At 39.5% G+C, this 22,301-nt stretch overlaps 1 protein-coding gene across 1 annotated transcript in view; it reads right to left on the bottom strand.

The window, feature by feature from the left end:
- B3GALT1 (beta-1,3-galactosyltransferase 1) overlaps positions 1-15,343 on the bottom strand; it is a 378,721-nt gene extending 363,378 nt beyond the window's left edge. Inside the window, exon 1 of the mRNA XM_034426789.3 lies at positions 15,070-15,343. The gene's annotated coding sequence lies outside the window, so the exon portion shown is untranslated. The remainder of the gene's footprint in view (positions 1-15,069) is intronic.
- Between the last annotated feature and the right edge of the window lie 6,958 nt (positions 15,344-22,301).

The raw sequence follows: 22,301 nt of genomic DNA, 5'->3' as shown, positions 1-22,301 counted from the left end.
TTTTTCCCCTTTGGGAGCTTTAAAAAAAATAGTTAATTGGGGTTTTTTTTAGTTGTTCTTTTTTAGACCTAGCCATTTAAAGTTTAGGAAGTTTTAAATTTAGCTTTCATATAAAAATAAAATAAAATAAAATAATATTTGTGCAGCTTTCTGAAATTTAATGTGTTTCTGTAGTGTTTCATTCTAACTACACAAACACACAAAATCTCACAAAGCTGTATGTGGAATTTTGTGTGTGTAAAGTGTGAAAGTTGTTTTTTTGGGCTTTTTGTGGCTGTGTGACGTTCCTGCTTGTTGTAGGGGCCATTTTGGGTCTAGCACAGCTGCTTTTACATTGTGGGTGAGCCAGTTGATGTTTTTTAATTTTTATTTGGTGTGCGTTGGAAGAGGGGTAGTCTTATACGGCAAGTATAGCCCAAACCCTATATTTTAACAGGAAAAGTCGGGGGTCGTCTTATACGCCCAGTCGTCTTATACGCCGGAAAATACGGTATTCAGAATCTCAGTAATGTATGATATTAAAGACAAAAGCTCTATTCCCAATATGATTATATCATGTAAACATGAGACAATTAAGGTCTTGCTGCAAGAACTGTAACCTTCATTTTTATTTTTGATGGTAAAAATTATTTCTCAAGGGAAGAAAATTGCAGATTTCTCCAAAACCATATTCCAAATATACCTGATTACATGCATTTCTGGTTTTATTCCTTGCAATTACTAGAGTTGTAGTGGTTCACTAATTAATCTATAGCAGATCTGGGGCACATGCAAAGAGAAAATAGTATCTGCTAGCAAAGAAACTTATGTTTTGTTTAAATTATTTCTTTTAATTATTGGCTGAATTCTGTCCTGTGCTTAAAACATTTTGGATTTGACATGGTATTTAAAAGTTTTTATGGCCAAATTCCTAAATTTAATACATGCCTTGTTTTCATACACTCATCCATATATTAATGTTAAATTAATTCCAGATTTGCAAAACAAACACTGAATCAATCTATAATAATATTTGTTGCCTGCTGATATCCTCTGAAAATGTGTGAAGCATTTTGCCAATCTCTTTGCAGTCATTATAAAACTTATTAAAGGACAAAATGATTAGGCAATCCATTTCATTATTTCCCCTGCTGTGGTTTAGTAAACTTCACCTATGCTCTCTGTAAAATGTCATACTGTATTTCCAGCTCTTTATCCAGAACAAAATCAATACCATATGTACATTAAAATGTATCAACAATCACATTTTCAAGCATATCATAGTTTTTATTAACACTTAAATGTTATCTTTTCCTGTACGCCTGTCATGTATAATACATGTCATCCTTCAGTTGATGTAGGAATACATAAGCATTTAAAGTTTTGTACCATCAGTCAAGAGCCAATAGTTAAAACAAGAAAGCAAGCAAGACATAGAAGAAACCCACATTGTCACTCAAGCTGATCCAACATTTGAATGATCTCAGGCAGAAAATTAAATACAAGATGCTTTCAACTATCCAAATATAGTGGCACTGATCATTGTCAGTTGCAGGGGAATACTTCCAAGTATACCACAGCTTCCAAAATTCTTTTCCCCCTATCTTTTTCTCCTTGTTGGATGAAACAAAACAAAACAACCAGTTCACAAGTGCATGGTACAACATAGGAGATCAAACCCATCAGGACAAGAGTCAGTGGTCCATCTGAATTTGAAAGACAAAGGTCACTCTTTTGAAGAAAGCAAAGTCCACATTCTGGACAGAGAAGACCACTGGTTTGAAAGAGGGATCAAAGAGGCCATCTATATTAAGATTGAACAGCCTCATCTCTCAACGAGAGGAAGGAATACGACACCACCTATCTCCAGTCTACAATGCAGATTTTTCAGCAGCCCCAAGAAGGTTCCGTACCCATTTGCACTCTGATTCAGGTGAATCTGAGGGAACAGATAAACCCCCAAGTGGTCTCAACAGCTCTCAGAGTGAAAGCGCTAATGACCAGATGACTGCAAAGAAGTATGATCTTTCCATCTCCCCTTCCTGTCAGAACTAATCCTTCCATCCCCCCCACCATGACAATCGAAGAAGCTTCTTGGATGAGAAGTGAAACATCTTCTTCCTCTTCCTCAAGGAAAATCAGTCCAGTTGCCTTTTGAAGGGAAAAAAAAGTGCCTTTAAGACAACAATGGCTGAGGATCTCCATAGACAAGTTGGAGGACTGAAATTCTACATTAGTATGAGAACATTCTCATGAGAATACATGAGAACCATGATACTGGTATTAGGAGTACCAGAAGCCCAAATCAATCCCCAGTCTTGTTTTCTAGATGAAGCGCTTGCCCCAAAATTCCTGTAGTTATGTACAGATGGCATCCTGTGATATAATAAATAATCCTGCATTTTGCATCCTGATCTGCTACTTTGTTCCTGCTGGAACACAGCAATTAGACAATTTTAAATGAGCAAAATCCCATATAGTTTTATTGTTTAAAACAAGTAAAACCATTAAAATGTTCTCCCTCATATTAAGTTTCGTTTTTGGTACATACATTACCACTGACTTCTTCCAAGTTTCTTTTTAAATGTACCAGTGTAACTCACAGCCCTGAGATTATAAGGCAATTTTCTATCTAAGTGCTAACCAGGCTGGGACCCTGTTTACATTATCTTGAGATTACCCAAGGGCAGTAAGGTGCTGCCATCTGCTGTGGCAAACACAAAAGGGAAAGGGAAAAATGGAAAGGGACGATATGATTTCCAGAGCTTTTTGAAAGAAATGGGGAACACACATGGCTTCTGTAGCCTGGGGCAGGACTGCATGTCAAATACACAAAGCTTTGCTAACAGGAAGCTCTTAATGGCTACATAGATTCATAATGGTATTATGAGGAGGTGATTCCTCTGATAAACCTTAAAAGTCCCAAATGGCTTACTTTGTGTGACACCAGTAACCTTAACTACACTTTAAAAGCCACTGGCAATCAGTGGAGATTTTTCAATAGAGGCATTTTGTAGCAAGTGCGACTTCCAGATATTTCATACTGTGGCTTTACATAGGCAAGTCAATTGTAAGACAGAATAACACCCCCCCCCCACTCACTCAGCAAATTTTTTTAAAAAAAATCATCAGCCCCACAAAACTTAAAGGCTCCATCATTCAAAATTGAGGGAAGATAAGGTAAAAGGTCTGTTAAGTTTAATTTTAAAGCAATAACGTCTTCCATAAATAAGATACACATTATAAAACCGAAGAAGAAGACACAGTGAATTTAAATTTAAAGCTGAACTATTTTTATTAGGAATGATTAACTGAAGATCAAGAAGCAACTCCAATACATCATTTTACACATAGTAACAACAGCAAGAATTGTCTATGCTCAATGTTGGAAACTAGAAAATATACCAGCCAATGAGATGATTATATACAAGATACTAGAATGTGCTGAGATGCATAGGCAAGGAAGAAGCAGCATTTTATGAGGTGTGGGATAAGTGGTATAACTGGTTAGAACAGAGAAACAAAAATGTATAGGAATAAATGTAAATACCTGTAAGAGACACATGACACAATACTGTTAAAAATGTTTATTGTTATGTAAATTGAAAATAAAAAATTAAAATTAAAAAGAAGAAGACACAGTGAAAAAGGCCAATAAAAATCTGGGTCATAAGTAGCTTTTTGGGGATCTGTTGTAACTTTGAACAATCACTAAGTTGTAATTTGAGGACTATCTGTAAGCATCTTCTGGCATCTTGCATGTGAGAATGGAATGGAGCACACTTCAAAGTTGATAATTTTTAAAGACATTCTAGGACTTTACTAATTGTTTTATTGAAAACTACCATGTATTCTAGAGGGTAGGAATACTATCAGTTTCATTGCTATGATGTAGTAAAAAAAAAAAAGAGAGGTGAAATTAGCTGTGGTTTTTATAGTATAATCTTTTTATCCTATCTCAAGGTCAGGTGGAAAATACATTAATGCAGCTTTGTGGATGTAGCATGATAAAGATAAATTGTGTACTTATCAGCCAAATATTTTTGTTTTGTTTAATGCTTTTAAAATTAATTTGATCTTCTTGATCAATTCTTTTGAATTAAAACTTTAACCCAGATGACATTATAATCCAAACACCTTACAAATAATGAAATAAAGTTAATCCTATAACCAGTTAGGGAAAAAAAGAAAGAAAAAATAAATTTTGTCCAGTTTTTTTTTTCCTATTACAAAGAATAAATTTCTCTAGGAAAAATATAACTACAATCTTGGTTTTAATTCTTAGTGATTAAGATTTAACTTCCTGATTAATTGATTTGATCTTTTTAGCTCCTCTGTCATTGGACAGGCATTGAATGGTCAGAGTTTTGGTCTATATTTTCTAAGAATACATTCCTACAATGTAGTGGCTAGGGCAGCCTTCCTCAACCCAATAATCCCCTCCATAATGCTGGCATTACCTCTCCCAGAACATGTGGAGAATGCTAGACTAAGAAATATTTTATTAGGTAACAAACTCTAGTGAATATATTTTGATATATTTCTCCATAAACATGAAAGGAATTGCATTATATAGTCCATTGCATAATAGTATGTCATGTGCTTGATTTGAATCAATTCATTCAGACCGGCCTTAACCAAAGGCTGATTTACATTATCTTCCAAGTGAATATCAGTACAGGTAGACCTTGACTTATGACTAGCTGTTTGATGGCTGTTCAAATTTATGGTGACATCGGAAAGAGTGCTTTAGGCCAGTAAGGCACTTCCAGCTGTTGTAAAATATTGTTTAGGGTGCTTGGCAACCAACTTACATCTATGATTAATTGCCAAGTGCCCCACAATCATGTAATTGCTGTTTGCAATCGTCTCTGCCAGCTTCCCAAAGTCAATGAGGAAGCCAGCAGAGAAGGTTGCAAGCAGAGAAGGAAGAGGGAAGCTGATGTCTCTTTGCAGGCTGCTGGAACAGAGCTGAGATCTTGAGGATTTCTGCTCCATTCCAACAGCCCCAGGAATGATTTCCCTTCCATGCATAGATGGGAGAGAAAATCCTTTGGCAGGCTATGGAAAAGAAGCTGAAATCCTGAAGATTTCAGCTGCATAATTAGAGTCCACAGAAGGGCACTGAAAACTTTTGGTGGGTGAAGGAACATCTGAGTGTGAAAGGGTTGCCTGCTAGGAGGATTTCAGTTCTCTTTTGTTCCATCCACTTAATGACCTGGGAGATCAATTAACAACTGTAACTAGGAGTGCTGGGATGTGATCATTGAGTGAAGCTGTCATGTGGACATCTCACTCAACAACCACTTCACTCAATGACCAAGATTCCAAACCCAATTGTGATTGTAAATTGAGGATTACCTGTACATCCTTTTGTCTCACCAAACTAATAGATGTCCAAAACTGACTTTGTTAACTTTGACCTCCATAATTATGGAAACCAGTTGAGGTGTTTCATGAGCAAATGAGCTGTCCAATATCCCAAATGACACTGACCAGATTCACCAGCCGTAATGCAATTTCTTTTATTCGGGCTTAGAATGGGCTTAGAGGTATTATGTGAATCTAGTATCACTCAACAACCTTGGTTGAACCATTGTTTTCATCATAGTTTAGCACAGTCATTGCATCTTGCATTTTACAGTGCACTTTTCAATATGGAACTTTTACAGAAATGTTTTTTTTTTTCTTTCTGAACATTCATCTGCCAAAGAATTGTTCTGCATTGTTTGGCACAGTAATGAAATGTGATCCTAATCAATGAATAGGAGAATGAACTCACATTTTAAGGAGGCAAGAAGAAGTTCAGAAAGAAGCAGAAGTTAGCTAGGGAGTTTGGTCCTGTGTTAATAAAAGCAAATTAAGGATTACGAGCAATTTATATATTAGTTATAGTGCTGTAAATAAATCAAACTGAACTTTTATTTATTTGGAAAGTTTACACAATTGCCTACAGATGGTCCTCATCTTACAACCATCCATTTAGCAATCATTCAAAGTTACAACAGTGCTGAAAATAGTGACGTACAACCAGTCCTAACACTTACGACCATCGCAGCATCTCCAAAGTCATGTGATCAAACACTTTGGACACTTGGTAGCTGGCATGTATTTATGATGGTTGCTGCATCCGAGGATCATGTGGGGTCACCATTTGTGACCTTCCCAGCTGGCTTCCAACAAGAAAAGTCAATGGGTGATTTGCTTAACAACAGCATGCTACACTTAACAACTGTGGAAAGAAAGGTTGTAAAAGTCGACTCACTTAGCAATCGTCCTGATTAGTAACAGAAACAGAAAAACCTCAATCGGGGTCATGAGTCAATGACTACTTGTATTTTATACTAGCAGCTCACAGAAACATTCCATAATTTGGAATGCTTAATTGTAAATATAGTGTCACATATTGATGACCTCCTTTTACCGGTCCACAATAGAAAGTGTCCTCACTTATTGCATCACAGTATGGCATGCCGGTTTGACAGCTGTAGATAGAAAAACATTACAGAGAGTGGTGAGCACAGCACAAAACATTGTGGGCTGTTCCCTGATACCACTAGATGAGATCGCTACGGCTCTCTGCCTTAGAAGAGTGAGGAAAATTCTCAGGGACGACTATCACCCTGGTCATCACTTCTTTACCCTCCTACCATCGGGAAGGAGATATAGAAGCATAGGCAGCCACACAAACAGGCTGAAGAACAGTTTTTATCAGTGGGCTGTCAGACTCCTGAATGAGAAATAACATCAAAGCTACGTTGTATGATGGACTGCAGAGCCAGCGCAATGTGTAATATGTTCACACTGGTGCAATAGGATTGGGTGTTTTGTTAATATGATTTATTGGGTTAGGGATTTTCTGTCTTCACTGTGAGTTGTATTGTGTTGGGTGTGTGTGCACTGAGGGAGCTCAACTAATCTCATTGTACATATGTTGTGCACTGACAATAAAGATTTGAATTGAATTGACATTAGACAACATTGCAGATTTGTCAGAGTCCTCAACGCAACTCCCATGTGAAGCCTGAACTCCTAGTGTTTTCAGTCCTTGCGTGCCAAGAGTCTTGTTCTGGATGGCCTACTGGAATAACAGCTTCTCTTGCTACAGAATTGCTACCAAATTGTAGATAGCTGGAGAAAGCCTTATGCCATGAAACCTCAAGCAGAGCACTTTTGTAAACCTTTTCCAAAGTGAAAGCTTTTACTGCTGCCTTAAATAAAGATGGCTGTCTCACCACTGGAGGGGAAAAAATCTGACATATTTCTTACCCATAAGAAAAGAAAAGACTTACTTTCAGCAAAACCTATTAAGGTCTACATAAAATAGATGCATGAGAAATCAAGTGACTGTGAGTTTGGAAGAATGAGGAATAACACAGACTAACTAGCTAAATCCAAAAATACTACAGAATTCCCCGAAAAGTTTGGTATTTAGAAAATTAGCCATCAGTAGACACATAGAGATAAACCACATTTATACATCATTCAAATTAGACAATAGAAAGCTAAGAAGGAAAGAAAAAGGCCAGAACAAATCCTTTCCAGCAATAAACACCCATATAAGCAGGGATTCACACCAGACAATCAAACAGAAAACAATATCCCAATCAAGGAACTACTGAGAAGAAAGCCACACCCCCACCAACACTGGCAGGCATGCTACTGTATATAAACAGAGCAAACACCACACTTATTTGCAGTGATGATTTATTTATTTATTTTTGGACCAAGAGAAAAAGTCACCCAGATGGCTTTCATGGCTAAGGCAGGACTTGAACTCCTGGTTCTAGCCTCGTACCTTAACCATTAAACCAAACTGGCTCTCATTATTATATTGCTTAGTTAGGCAATGAAACATCTGCAAGCAAACAACCATCACAGATCAAGGTAAATACAAAACCGCTACAGAATTCTTGAAAACTTGGCAGTCAGTCAAATCAGCCACCAATAGACAGGTAGACCACAGAATACTACAAAAGACAATAAATGCAGGTCACTTGCTGACCATCTGAAATGTGGTTATGTGACTGGAGGGACAATAGTCAGAACTCCAGAATCGGGTCGTAAGTACCTTTTGGGGGAGTGTTGTAAGTCTATTACAACGTACTCTTCTACTTCCACTGAGGGAATCAATCCTCCATTTCTCCATTTCTCCGGTAAAAGTCAACCAGAAGGTTTTCTGTTTCCATCTTCTCCTCACCTCCAAACCTCTCTCTATTTCCCTTGTCCAGGGATTTTGGAAGGAGAAGGAAGAGGGATTTTCATTTCTTCTTCAGCAAATATTGGAGAGGCTACCCTCCATTCAAGCCCTACTGCTGCCTCTTCTGACATCAGAGAGCAGGAAAAGGAGGATTTCTGACTCTTAAGACGTTTTTCCATTCCAGAAATGTCCTTCTTAACTTCAGATTAAGCAGGCTCTAATTTGGTCTTTTCAGTCATATTAGTCTATTTGCCCCTCCCCAAACTACTTCACCCTACTCTCAGGGTCAGAATTGCTGGCAAGTGATAAAAACGTGAATAGATTTGGTAAAAAGAAAAGAAAAAAAGAAAAGATACCAAATTTTGAAAATTGTGATACATTCCTTAAGAACATATTTTATATTTCATCTTGTTGATGAACACAAAATTCCATATTTTGTTTTCTCCATGCTTGTCACTTTATCGCTACCAATTCCACCAGTGATATTTTAGTGCTGTGATATAATCTTTATTTGGACAATTAAGTCAGGCAGCAGGATGGCATATGCTAGAATGACTGTGGCAGTCCAGATTTAAAACAAAAACAAAACAAAAAGGCTATGGCTGTTTAGAAGCTCCTTCCTGCACAAATCAATAAAATGCACACAATCCAGAAAAGCTGGAGTTTTGTTCTAAAATAAATATAGCAGTTTGCACGTTATCCAAGGACATTTATACGTGTATTATTTTGTATGTCATTAAAAGACAGAACCGATTATGCAATGTTAAGAAATACAAAGCATCACAGAGGTAAAATAAATCAACCTCATTATTGTGGAGGAAAGTGAAAAATCAAATAAACATATTAACCTTTTGTTTCTTATGGAGTGCTTTTCTTTAAAAAAAAAATAACAAGTTTTCTAAATACAATAGGTGTTATCTACATTTTGTAGCTAATTCAAGAGAATTTTTCAGCAACTTTAAATACAAATGGCAAGTACATTATCATAGCAATAACAATATTACTCTTATAAGAGCCCTGGTAGCACAGTAGACTAAAGCACTGTTATTAACATCAGCTGCCTGCAATTACTGCAAATTCAAATCTCACCAGGCTCAAGGTTGACTCAGCCGTCCATCCTTTCTAAGGTAAAATGAGGACCCGGATTGTGGGGGCAATAAGCTGACTTTGTATAAATATACAAAAGTATGAAGGCTATTCCTTCGCTCATTCCGCCGTGATTTGAAGACCTGGCTGTTTCGTAGCCTGGACTGATGGGGGGGAGGGGTCTTAACAGTTTTTAAACAGTTTTTAAACTGTTTTAATTCGGACTTTTAATTTCATATTGTATTAATGTCATTGTGTATTTTACTGTTGTGAGCCGCCCTGAGTCCATTGGAGATAGGGTGGCATATAAATCGCATTAAACTTAAACTTAAACTATTGCTTAACACATTGTAAGCCACCCTGAGTCTCCGGAGAAGGGCAGCATATAAATCATTTTTTTTTAAAAAATCACTTAGACTTATATACCACTTCACAGTGCTTTACAGCCCTCTCTAAGCGGTTTTAAAGAGTCAGCCTATGGTCCCCAACAATCTGAGTCTTCATTATACCCACCTTGGAAGGATGGAAGGCTGAGTCAACCTTGAGTCAGTCAGGATCGAACTCCTGGAGTGAGCAGTGAGTTAGTCTGCAGTACTGCATTATAACCACTATGCCACCACGGCTGTCTTAATCTCTCTTTAATCATAAAGCAGTTTTGTCTTTCACTTGATCTGTAAAAAAAGTGTAAGACTGAAATTCCGTATTCACTATCTACCCACCAAGTTTCAGTATATTCTGAACATCAGAAAGAAGAGATCTTTCAGTCATCTTCCTTCCTTGTATTATTTTTCTTAATAGAGTTTTGCCAGCTATCAAACCTACTTTATTGACTGATATAGTGAGGGATTTTTAAAAAACAAATGATCATGAGACTTTTACATTGTAAGGTTTTTGGATATGAATTGCTTTTGTTCCAATTGATGGCTTTATTGCTATATTTTGACTCCTAATTGCAGTGGCTACTTTAGGCTTTTGTGGGCTAAAAAGCCAAGCAAATAGTATCAAAATAAATAAAAATAAAGTAACTGGGGATGTCATATATCTCTATTCATAAGAATAATTGTATTGAAAAATAAGTTTCTTAATAGGAAAAGACAGTGCTCAAATGGCTGTCATTGTAATGTATGAGGCAAAGCATAAGAGGAATTGGTCTTTGGGAGAAAAAAAAGTCTCATTTACGAAATCATTAGAAAATCTGACATACTCCCTGTGTGTAGGACAAGAGAAAATAATACAGGTATAGGAATAATATAAGATGTGCATAATTCTTCAGTGTACCTAGTTACTTACCAGAAAAGCTAAATCAAGAATTTTCAAACATTTAACATTATGTGAGCAGAATTCCACTCACCAAACAGAGTTTCTGACTGTTTCACTTCCACTACCTTTCATCTGAACCCTAAATCTGACATAGCAGATCCCTAACTTTCTAGATCTGATTTGGGGCACAAATAAGAAAGGAGAAAGGAGTAGATTATTCCATTAGGAGCTGTATTTTATTGATAGATACATACCGATTATGCTCCTTTAACAATTCCCTGTGCATAAATTGGATTGTAAATAGCAAGGGTAAAGTTTAGACATCCAAGATTAAAATTTACTCTTAATATTTACAATCTAACTTTAAAAGCATCATTAGTACAAAAGCACAGTGATGCAATATTAATGGCAATCTGACTGCTTGCCTTTCCATATTTCAAAGGATTGTTTCAAAACTCAGTAGCGTCAACAGACAGCAGCTTTCAGTATTCTAGAATGCATTTATCTGGAAATAGGTTTTAGTGAACTCAGGTGGGATTACTTCTGAGTAGACACAGCTTTGTAAATTAATGTTATCAATTACTATGAGCTATAAATTCGAGCTAACATGAGGATTTTAGTTTAAAGATCAGTGTTTAGAGGACTACAAGTAGTCCTCAACTTACAAGCTCAATTGAGCCCAAAATTTCTGTTGCTAGGTGAAACATTTGTTAAGTGAATTTTGCCCTATTTTACGACCTTTCTTACTACAGTTGTTAAGTGAATCACTGCAGTTATTAAGTTAGTAACAGGGTTGTTAAGTGAATCTGGCTTCCCCATTGACTTTGCTTGTCAGAAGGTCACAAAAGATGATCAAGTGACCCCAGGATGTTGCAACCATCATAAATATGAGTCAGTTGCCAAGCATCCAAATTTTGATCACATGACTACGGGGATGCTGCAATAGTTGTAAGTGTGAAAAATGGTCATAAGTCATTTTTCTTTAGTGCTGTTGAAGCTTTGAACGGTCACTAAATGTACAGTTGTAAGTCGAAGACTACTTGTATTAGTGCATTGTAGGTTTTTCTCCTTCCTTCCTTCTTGAGAAATAGTTGTTTCTTGATACCAGAATTACTGTGTCTAATGCAAGGCAGGTAGTCCAATTGGGACATTTGGTTGTTAAGTGAAGCAGTCACTAAGTGAAATCTTGACTGTGCTTATGATCTTACTTAAGTTTTCCTTTGCTTTACAGACCTGTGAAGGCCATAAATGTAGGGCAGTGTTTCTGAACCTTAGCAAGTTGAAGATGTGTGGACTTCAACTCCCAGAATTCAACTCCCGTGGAATTCTGGGAGTTGAAGTCCACATATCTTCACGTTGGAATTGGTTGAGACACACTGATGTAGGGAGTAGTCATAGCATTACTTTTTCATCATCATCTTCATAACTTCAACTTCAAATGGTCACTAAACAATGCAGTCATTAAAAGATGAGTACCTGTACCTTAATCTGAATAGGCAAACTAGAGTCTGGGCTATCATCCAAACCATGACTTGAAGTTGATTTGCAAAAAATAAATATTACTATTGTTAATCAAAATCTGTACTAGTCAGATGACTAGGCAAAACATGAATAGAACCGCTTCAAAAAAAAGAGAGGAAGATATATGCAAAATGGAATGAGATTATATACATTTGCAGGATAGAGAAACAAATCTGACCTGATGTGTCATGCAGATTGCCTATAATTAAATATATATATGGCCAAGGCTTCTGCAGGTCACAATTCCTCATTTAATAAACCACTGGAATAATATAGACATTAGACTTCACATTAGCTGCAAGACTGCAGATATATTAAACTTTCCCCAATGCATCCATATTTAACTCAATCTTGATCGTAACTGCATCACCGGCAAAAGGATTTATCGAACCTAAACACTTTGGTCCATAAAATTATATTTCATCTCATAATTATGAAGTTTAGCACTTCATTGGAGAGTTAATGTTTTTCATCATGAAATTATTCGTTCTTAGAAAGCAATGAAAAAAACAGTCAAGCTAACACAAAGCCTCAAACCAATCCAAAGTCCATTTCTTTTCCTACTCAGGGTAAGCTTTCCTTGAGTTTAATGGGGTAAAATCGTAGTAAATATGCACTGGATTATAACCACTAGAAGAATATAGCACACAACAAGTTCTCCAGCAGTTTTATTTTACATTTTTGCTTGTACTCTATCAAATGACCATAAATATGTCCATAAAACATGAATTCAGCTTGTCTGGCTTAATTTTTATTTTGTGTATTCTGGAAGTGTTTAATGCAGCAAAGTAGTAACTGCTTTTGAACAAAATAGATCTTACATCTGAGAAAAGTCTAAAACTACACTCTGTTTTACTGTTAGGAAGCCAAGGGCACAAAATTTTCTTTAAATGAATGTTCTGCCACCAAGACTGGAATAATGTTGTTAGTTCCTATACAGATCTTGGGCACAGGTACCTTTTTAGACTGTTACTTGCTTTTTTCACCCTTTCCGGATATTCATGGAATAGGGTTTTTTTTTTTTTCTTCTTCATTATTGTCACTAGCCTTCCCATTCACCCCCCAAAGAATGGTGAGTAGTTAAATGACCGAATCTGCATATCCAATTAGATTTATACAGCAATAAGTTTCACGGAATGAAATAGAATTCACTTTTGAGTGAAAATGCTTACAATTAGGTTGCAAACCTCGTAAGTAAAACACCAAGACTAATGATTCATTCCATTTAACCTCTCGCTTGCCAGAATCAACACTACGAATCTGGTTACAGATGCTATCCAACTTTAGGCAAAAGCAAATTCGTTTCAACTTCCACCACAAGAACACACTTAAGACTGTGTGGGTTTGCTGCCCTCAAAAGCTTAGAGCGCATCACAACAGATCTACTTGTTTCCACAGCGCTAAGAGGTTCATTTGGCAAATTTCACACACACACACACACACACACACACACACACACACACACACACACTTAAGGTGTTTCTAAGGTGTTGCATCTTTCAGCTCAGGGAGGGGGGAAAAAAACCACCCAACGTGACAAACCTCCCTGCCCCATTCGCGGAGTTGCAATATCCCCGCCAATAACTCCTTTCCGCAATATTTAAAACAAAACCTGATTGATGTGAGATTTCCTCAGGCCCAAAAAAAAATCATTTATCATCTAACGACCTTCCTGCGGGATGATGTTAAAGGGAGGGGAGGGAAAGGGGGAAGAAGTTAAACCGATTTCCTTAATCTGCCCTCCTGAAACAAAGAAAAACAAACAATAGCTATTTCCCCAACATCTAACTCTCTGACGGCCAAGGGACAAGCTGTCCCAACATCCAAAACATTTTGAAAGTCAAGCCTGGCAGTCTGGCAAAGAAAGCAAGCAAGGCGGCATCCCCAACTGGGGCGAACTGACAGATCCCAGTTTGAAAGCTACCCGGACTTCTCAACTCTCGAGAGAGAGAGAGAGAGAAAGAGAGACCGAGAGAGAGAGACAGAGAGAGAGTGAGCGCTCCGGGCATTGCAAGAAAACTCTTATTTCTTATATTCTCAATCATCCAGGTCACGGTTGTCCCAAAGGGGCTTTTTTTTTTTTCCTGGACAAGAAAAGTCCAGTTGCCTCCAGAAAAAAACCCTTCGGGACAAGAAAACTCTTCCCGCCGCTCTCACCCAGGCTCGCTTTCTCCCACTCGCGGGAGCGCCTGCGAACTCGCCAACTTGACCCCGAATCTGAAAAAAGGAGCACGGAGCATGGAGGAGGCGTAGCGTGGAGAAGGCGCCCCTTGCAAAAACTCTCCGGCGTTCCGAGCCGCGAGAAAAACGCGGGGTGGGGTGGGATGGATGGGGACGGTCCCCGATTTTTGACTTCGACTCGGGTTCAGAGCCCCGATCTCCCCTCCGCCTCCCCCCACCTGGGGCCAAGCGCTCCCCCTTAGGCTCTCCCCTCGGCTGGGCGAGGAAGCGCATCTCTCTCCTCCACCCGCCCACCCATCTTCTCTCTAAGCGCCAGGCGCCGAGGGCATCGCCCACCCGACTTCCGAGCCGACCCCTCGTTTAATTAAGGCCAAATAAAAAGTTTAATCGGCCGGGTTTGGGGGGATTTTTGGATTCGGTGCGGATTCGCTTCGTCCGGGCTTTTGAGCGCGGCGGCGACGGCGCTCGCCTGGATCTCCCTTCCTCTGCAGCGAGGCTTCCTGAAGGGCATCGGAGCCGAAGAGAATGCCGGGGGCAGTCCGCTCGCGAAGTGTGTGTGTGTGTGTGTGTGGTGATGGGGCGGAAAACCACCCTTCAGGTGCACATGGCCGGCAGCGGTCACCACTGCCTCGAGTCCCTGGTCTCTCGCCCCCCAATGCTTCCCCTCCCCTTAAGGAGCTGATCCCGTTGCCCTGCGTCGCCGGCATGTCCAGCCCTTCTGGATCTACGGACGCCCCGCTGGAAGGATTCGACCCGTCGCGTACACGCGCGCGTACACACACACATATACATACACACACACACACAAAGCGAGAGGCGGGTAAAACGTGCACGGTGCTAACCTTTTTACCGGTGGGGCTGGGCTGCCTTCGCCTGGTTTAAGCGGCGCCGAGGCTTCAGCGGAGCTCCGGCTCCCGTAGCCAGCCTTTGTCTTCCCGCAGCCTCTGCGCTGCGCGAGTCTCCATGTAGCCAGCATCACTTCTCCATCAAGCAGCCCCGCAGCCAGCCCAGCCAGCCCAGCCAGCCAGCTCCCCGCAGCTGCACCAGCCGCCGCGGCAGCAAGCAGCAGCAGCAGCAGCAGCAGCAAGCAGTTCCCACCGCACGCCCAGCCACAGCAATGGAACTTGGCCCTCGGCGACTGACAGGCGCGAGCAGCCAATCGACGCCTCTTTCGACTCTCGGGGAGCCCGAGGTGCGGACCAATCAACGGAGGAAGGAACCCCTCCGTGATCGCCTCCTCTCTCTCTCTCTCCCTCTTTTCCTCAGCAGCCTGGTTTCCGGGAGAGTGGGAAGCGCGAGGAGCGTTCGGGGTCTGTGGTCTCGCGCCCGGCCGCTTTGGCATTGGGGGCGGTGTGGGGGGGGGGGTGGGGAAGAGAGAAGGGAAACGGGACGCAGAGCGCGCGCCGCGGGCGGGTGTGTGTGTGTGTGTTGCATTATTTCCGAATAGAATTCGAGTAGATTTCATCCTTTTCCCTCATTTTTTTTTTTTTTTAAAGAAAATAAATCTCTTCACTTACCGTACGGGCGATGGAGCCCAGAAGACATCCTAGACTAGAGAGAATGACTTGACCGAATATGAGAATTAACTTAAAACTGCCTTCTGGCGAGTTAATGTTGAAAGTAAACGGACCGGCAGGTATTGCAAAACAGCAGATGGGCGATTATCTTGAGCTGGAAGAAGGATTACCCCCACTTGCACCGCTTTCGCTTTTTCTACCTTCAGCGCCACCTTTTGAGGTTAAACCGTGGTGTTTTGCTTTTCCCTACGCTTTACTTTTTCCTCAAAGAAAAAGGAAAGGAAATAATCATAATTCGTCTGCGGTGTGAATGAAGGGAGCAGATCAAGGGTGAAATCCAGCAGGTTCTGACAGGTTCTGGAGAACCCGTAGCGGAAATTTTGAGTAGTTCGCAGAACTGGCAAATACCACCTCTGTCTGGCCCCAGAGTGGGGTGGGAATGGAGACTTTGCAATATCCTTGCCCCAGGAGTGGGGAGGGAATGGGGATTTTGCAATATCCTTCCCCTGGAGTAAGGTGGGAATGGAGATTTTATTTATTTATTTATTTATTACATGTATTTATATGCCGCCCTTCTCCTGAAGGACTCAGGGTGGCGAACACAAATTAAGAAACATGTACAATAAAATCCCATTTTAAACTAATTAATAATAAATAATAAAACCCGGAATCAGAGTCAGCCTATTTGCTTGAACAGCCAAGTCTTCAGGTCCCGATGGAAGGAGCGGAGATCAAGAGCCGTCCGGAGCTCGGTAGGTAACTCATTCCAGAGGGTGGGAGCACCCACAGAGAACGCCCTACCCCTGGGCACTGCTAGACGACATTGGCTCGCCATCGGAACCCTGAGGAGAGGGGCTCTATTTGAGCAAACAGGACGGTGAGAGGCAGGCAGGAGAAGGTCCTGCAAATATCCCGGACCTAAGTCATGTAGGGCCTTATAGGTGATATATTTTGCAGTATCCTTCCCCCAGGAGTGGGGAGGCAATGGGGATTTTGCAGTATCCTTCCCCCAGGATTGAGGAGGGAATGGGGATTTTGCAGTATCCTTCCCCTGGAGTGGGGTGGGAATGGAGACTTTGCAGTATCCTTCCCCTAGGAGTGGGGAGGGAATGGGGATTTTGCAATATCCTTCCCCTGCCACACCCACCAAGCGACGCCCACCAAGCCATGCCATGCCTACCAAGCCACGCCCACAGAACCGGTAGTAAAAAAATTTGGATTTCACCACTGGAGCAGATGCGTGAAGCAATGGAGAAGGAGCGCTTAGGAACTTGTGGTGGTGGCTTGTCTCTAGAAATGAGGAGTTAACTAAAACGACAAAAACACTCAGGACAGCCACTCCAGGGCAGAAAAGTCAAAGGAGGAAATTCTACCTCTTTATTTTTATTTTCTTTTTGCCATCAAAAAGTTCTCTGGATTCTTGCAGCCCCGATTTGGTAGCCTAATTCTGAGGTGGAAATGTGTTTTATTTTTTTTTCACAGCCTTCTCTTAGAGGTTCATGCTCTCTGACAGGAGCTAATAAAATAACTGGGTTTATCCAAAAAGGGGGAGGGAGAATGGCACACACTACCTTTTAACTGACCTTAAAAAGAAACAGCAACTGAAAAGTACATACAGAACATAAGCAATCAATGAAGAAATCAGAATTTTCTAGGGAAACATTTCAGTCCTGCATGAATACCCTCATAGTTAGTTCACTGCAACTTTTTTTCATAGGACATGCTTCTCCACAATGGGTAGAATCATGGTTTCTCAAACTATTTTTCTCAGTTTGTGTGACACGCTGAATCATATTTTAAGGGGGGGGGAATGTGAAATCATAGCTGCAAAAGTAGTTGCCAAGCTTATGATCTGCCACAATAGATGGCAGTCCCTGCCTGACCTTGGATGGTCTCAACCAGGGTAGTTCTAGATTTTTAGGCCCAGTTGTTCCTTCTGTGTAGCTGTCCTTTCTGACTCTACATTTCCTTAAAAGCTTTCTGGCCCAGTAGTTTTACCTTCACTATCCCAAGAGACATTTTCATGGAAATGCTTTTTTTTTTTTTTTGCTTATATATATTTTAGACTCTCCTTTTATATTCAAGAAATAAAAGATGTTTGAAACTTTTTTTAAAAACCCAAGTAAACTCTTTTTAAAAAGCTAATGGCCTCCCATTTAAATCCTTGATTTAGATGGAAGACCATTGGAAAATACTGTAGATTATTAAAGGAAAGTTTTTTAAAAAAAAAATTACCAGAAAAAGACAATAGCAAGTCACTTCCATATTGTTGTCAGAAAGTCAAACACGGGCTACTTATGAAACCCCCGAGTTACGCACAATTAAAGAAACTAGGTGTTTTTTTTTTACTTTGTGTTTTGGCATGTTGTACATATAAATTATGAGTATTATTAGGTATAAATGGTCTCTAGCAAAGTTTCTCCTTTTTTATATCAGTTTTTTCTGTTTTTTTTTAATATCACTTTTTCTGTTTCAGCAAGGAATTATAGGGGAAAATGCTGACATGGAGGAAAAGGTGATAATGGGAAACTGATTAATAAGTGGATTGGATTGTCATGTATATTTTTTAACACATCTCTTTCTCTTTCTTTTCATTGGGCTATTTTATTGCACAAATTAATTTTTGTTTCCATTTGCAAAATAAATGTGAAGATTTTGGAGCAGTTGTAAAACATAAAAAGATTTCAAACTGTAACAAGAAATGCCTCTTAGTCTGAGGGGGGCTCTCAGAGTGACTTCCTGATCTGAGCCTTACAAGATCTTTCCTGACTGGGTATCCTCCAGGTATGTTGGATGACAATTTTCACAGTAGTTCAGTCAACATGAGAAACGCTGCCTTGAGCAAATTTATAAGATCAGATAAACTAAGAATATAGCCAACCACATAATCAACCACATAATCTTTTCTTCTATTTTGGCTTAATATATTGTACAGTCCATTCTATGCAAGCCATGTTTTGTTTAACTGGATTCTGCCATTGATTGGGTTTGCCTAAAACTTAGTCAAAGCCAAAGAAACCACATTATGACTAAGTTTGCTGTGGTTTATACATAAAGATTTATGGTTTAGTGTGCATGAATCCAGTTTGCGTGAATCTAGTTCAGTGGCATGAATCCAGTCAATAGTGGTTAACTAAACCATGGGTCACTCTGAACTCAAGGTATGGGGAGGAAAGTCAGTCTGTGAAGAAATGTAGGAATCTCAGTTGCCCACTTTTAAATACTAAAATCTTATTGTTCTGCCCCTGTTGTATAATTGAAGATAGTGTTTAAGGAATTGAACTCAAAAAATCTTGTATCCTAAAAAATACTCAGAGCTTGAGGGGATGTTGAGCGTATTGCCCTCAGGCTAGGTGAAAAAACCCTAAACAATAAATTAGGAAAAAACACTAAATGAAACATCATGTGTGCTGCTGAATTGGTTTAACTGAGAATTACTTATTAAAACACCAATATCAATATCAATACTGACTTGTGTATGTTTTGGTAATCCATGGAGGTCTGCTGGAGCTCTACAGAAATTTCATGTGTAGCGATGAAGCTGAACTGAAGATGCTCATTTTCCAGTTCTTGACTTGACTTTACAAGGAAAGAAACTCTAGCTTCTTCAATAAAAGGACCCCATATTCTCTTGAATGCAGAGCACTTAAAGAGCAGAGCATGATCCAGAGGCTGATAAAATCCATGCCTATATGTCAACACTGCTTGGGATAATTACCTCTGGGTTTTAGAGAGTCTAAGACAGTTTGTGTGCAGAAAACATCTAAAAGGAGTAACTGATTTCTTGTTTGTTTTTGTAAGTAACATTTCTTCATTTTGCAGATAAGCAGATCAGCATTAGCTAGAAGTCAAAGTATAAACCCTCTTAATAGACTGTCAGTCCAAATATATGAAAAACTAAGGTAAACACTCATCACAGGCAGGTTATCTGTGCCACAAAAGGAGAGAAAGAAAATTCAGTAGAGATCTTATATAGGGAAAGATATGTCAGCCAAAGATCAGGACCTAACTAAACATTTTATTAAAAGGCATAACATTTCATAAGCAGCAGCTCATTTTACTGGATGCCAGTCCTGTAAATGGCAAATTATCTAGAAACAGGACCTTGAACCGAGTAAAAGTCTGTTTTTCTACTCATTTCCAGAGGAGTATCTATTTGAATCTGTCACATTTGGTTAATGTAATTTCTGCGGTGGGACTCTTTATTGCTTTGTATCCACATCAAAATTCAGTAGTGTTTTCCCTTCTACATCATCATAATAGTCTTTTCATTTCAAGATGTTAATGTCTCAACCCAGTTTGGTGTAGTGGTTAAGATATTAGATGGGAAGCCAGAAGACTGACTGACAGTCCTTCCTTAGACATGAAAACTGGTTGAACAATTTCAGGCCACTCAGCCAACCTACCTCACCAGGTTGTGGTAGAAAAACAGGAAGCAGTAACAATATGTACATCACCTGAATTGAATGAAGGTAGGATATAAATCTAAACTCTCAACTTCAGAACATCAAATGCCTTAAAATGGGTCTCCAACCCTTGGACAGTGGACCGGCACAGGTCTGTGGCATGCCAGCAACCAGGCTGCGCAAACAAGCAAAACCCCATCCACATGAAACCGTGCCCCGTCCTGTCCATGGAAAAACCTCTCTCCACAGAACTAGTCCCTAGTACCCAAAAGGTTGGGAGCCACTGCCTTAAAAGATAATGCAGAGGAGCAATTAGGAATGGAATTGCAAGAAAATGGCTTAGTCCAAGGTAAATGAAAGAGGGTCATAATTAGCAACACGAATTGTGTTTCCCTGTTACGGTGTCTTGTGGGAAAGGGTACACAGCTTGTAGATCATCCATTACAGTACTGCCTGACAAGCAACTTGAGAAATACAGCACTATTCTAGCATCCATTCGACCCCGAACATATAGCAAATTAAAAGAGGGGAGCTGTCCAACTCCCCTCCACTTTTTTCTGATTTCCGCATTTACAGACAAGAAGTCTAAAGATGAGTAAAGGAGGCTTCTGCAGCAGATGGAAAACTTACATTTGTATTCAAGCTTTCAGACTTCCTGCCGGAAGGATGGATCTGCACCTCTCCTTTCTTTGAATCTTCACTTGTTTAGGCAAAGGCCTGGTCTTATATAAATTAGGGATAAACAGTCTTGGATATGTCAGAGGTAGTGAAATCCTTCTTGGGCAAAGTGAATAAATAAAATTGGAGGGTCGGTGACAGTATTTGGGTAGTTTGGGAATTTCCATTTCCCAAGTTTGGAGTGGGAATCTGAGGTTGTTTTCTTTGTTTTTACATTATATTAAATCTATTCTAGTTTTCATGTAACAGGTCTTAATTTTTGGACCTCACCTCCAAAAGGAGAGACCCCACCTGCTCGTGTTTGTCCACTGCAGTCAGAGATCATTGCAAAATGTGGCTACAAATTATCCATTTGAGATCGCCAAATGAATTGGACATGTGGAACATCTTAAATGGAGAGCATTACATGCTTGTTTTAAAATAAAAGATGGATTTACCATCCACCCAGAAAATTTGTATAGTCGGGGATTTTCCCTTTCTGTGTCCTGGACAGTAAAGTCTATGCACAGAAGCCTTAAGTCCATAATGAAGTAATCTTTAATTGGGCCATAATGTTTTGCAATTTTAAAAATCCCACAGAGAGCTGACTTTTTTTTTACTATTTTTAAATCTAGCAACATTAGAATAAAAACTAACTATTGATTGAAAGCTTCATGTAATATTCTTGGACTAGCTCATGTATCAGACAGACAACGTATCTATAAAAGTGTTAAACTGACTTCTGAATATAAATAAAGGTTTGTGTATAATCCATTTTATATTTTGTTTTCCAATTGTATAAATCTTTCTAGCTAGGACTGGGATAATATTCTTATGTCCAGATTTTTTTTTGAGTACCTGGGAAATAGATTCAACTGGAAAACGTAAACAGAAATCATCAGCTATCCCTTTTGTACAACGTTCAAGATTCAACCTTCTGATTCAGTTTCTTCTCATCATATAATACCTCTGGTACAAATAATAGCTATTTTCTTGCCCAGAAAAACCTTCCCTCAGCCTACTCAGAATCAGTAATGTGTCTAACCCAATTCATCAAAAGAGCTGAAGAAAAGTAAACAGCATTTGGTTGGAATACAAAATCCATCTATTGTGTGTGAAAAGCTGTACCATGGCAGCCAGTTTCAAATGTGTCCCAGGAGATAAATAAAATGATTAGGAATCTATTATTTTGATAATCTGTCTATTATTTTCTTGTATACAATGCCAAGCAGTTTCAATATAATGTGAACGCTAATATCAAGGTGCTCTCACTTCCACTGAAGCTGTAAAGGAAGTTTTGTTTCTATGGCCCCTATTCCCTTCCCTTAAAGGAAGCCTCAATGTGATTGAGGGAATAAGGGCCATAGATACAAAACTAGAGGCTCCCTTAGGTGCTGCCTGTAATCTGGATGCTATATTTCTGTTGCCATAGAAATGTTACAATAGAGAGGTGTGTGCAGATGGAAACCTTTGCCACTCAGGGTCAGGAGCCTG

Source organism: Pantherophis guttatus, chromosome 1, assembly GCF_059756535.1.
Source record: "Pantherophis guttatus breed Tessera chromosome 1, ASM5975653v1, whole genome shotgun sequence".
NCBI lineage: Eukaryota > Metazoa > Chordata > Lepidosauria > Squamata > Colubridae > Pantherophis > Pantherophis guttatus.
Note: the sequence above shows the minus strand (reverse complement) of the source record. Positions and strands in the feature narration are given on the sequence as shown.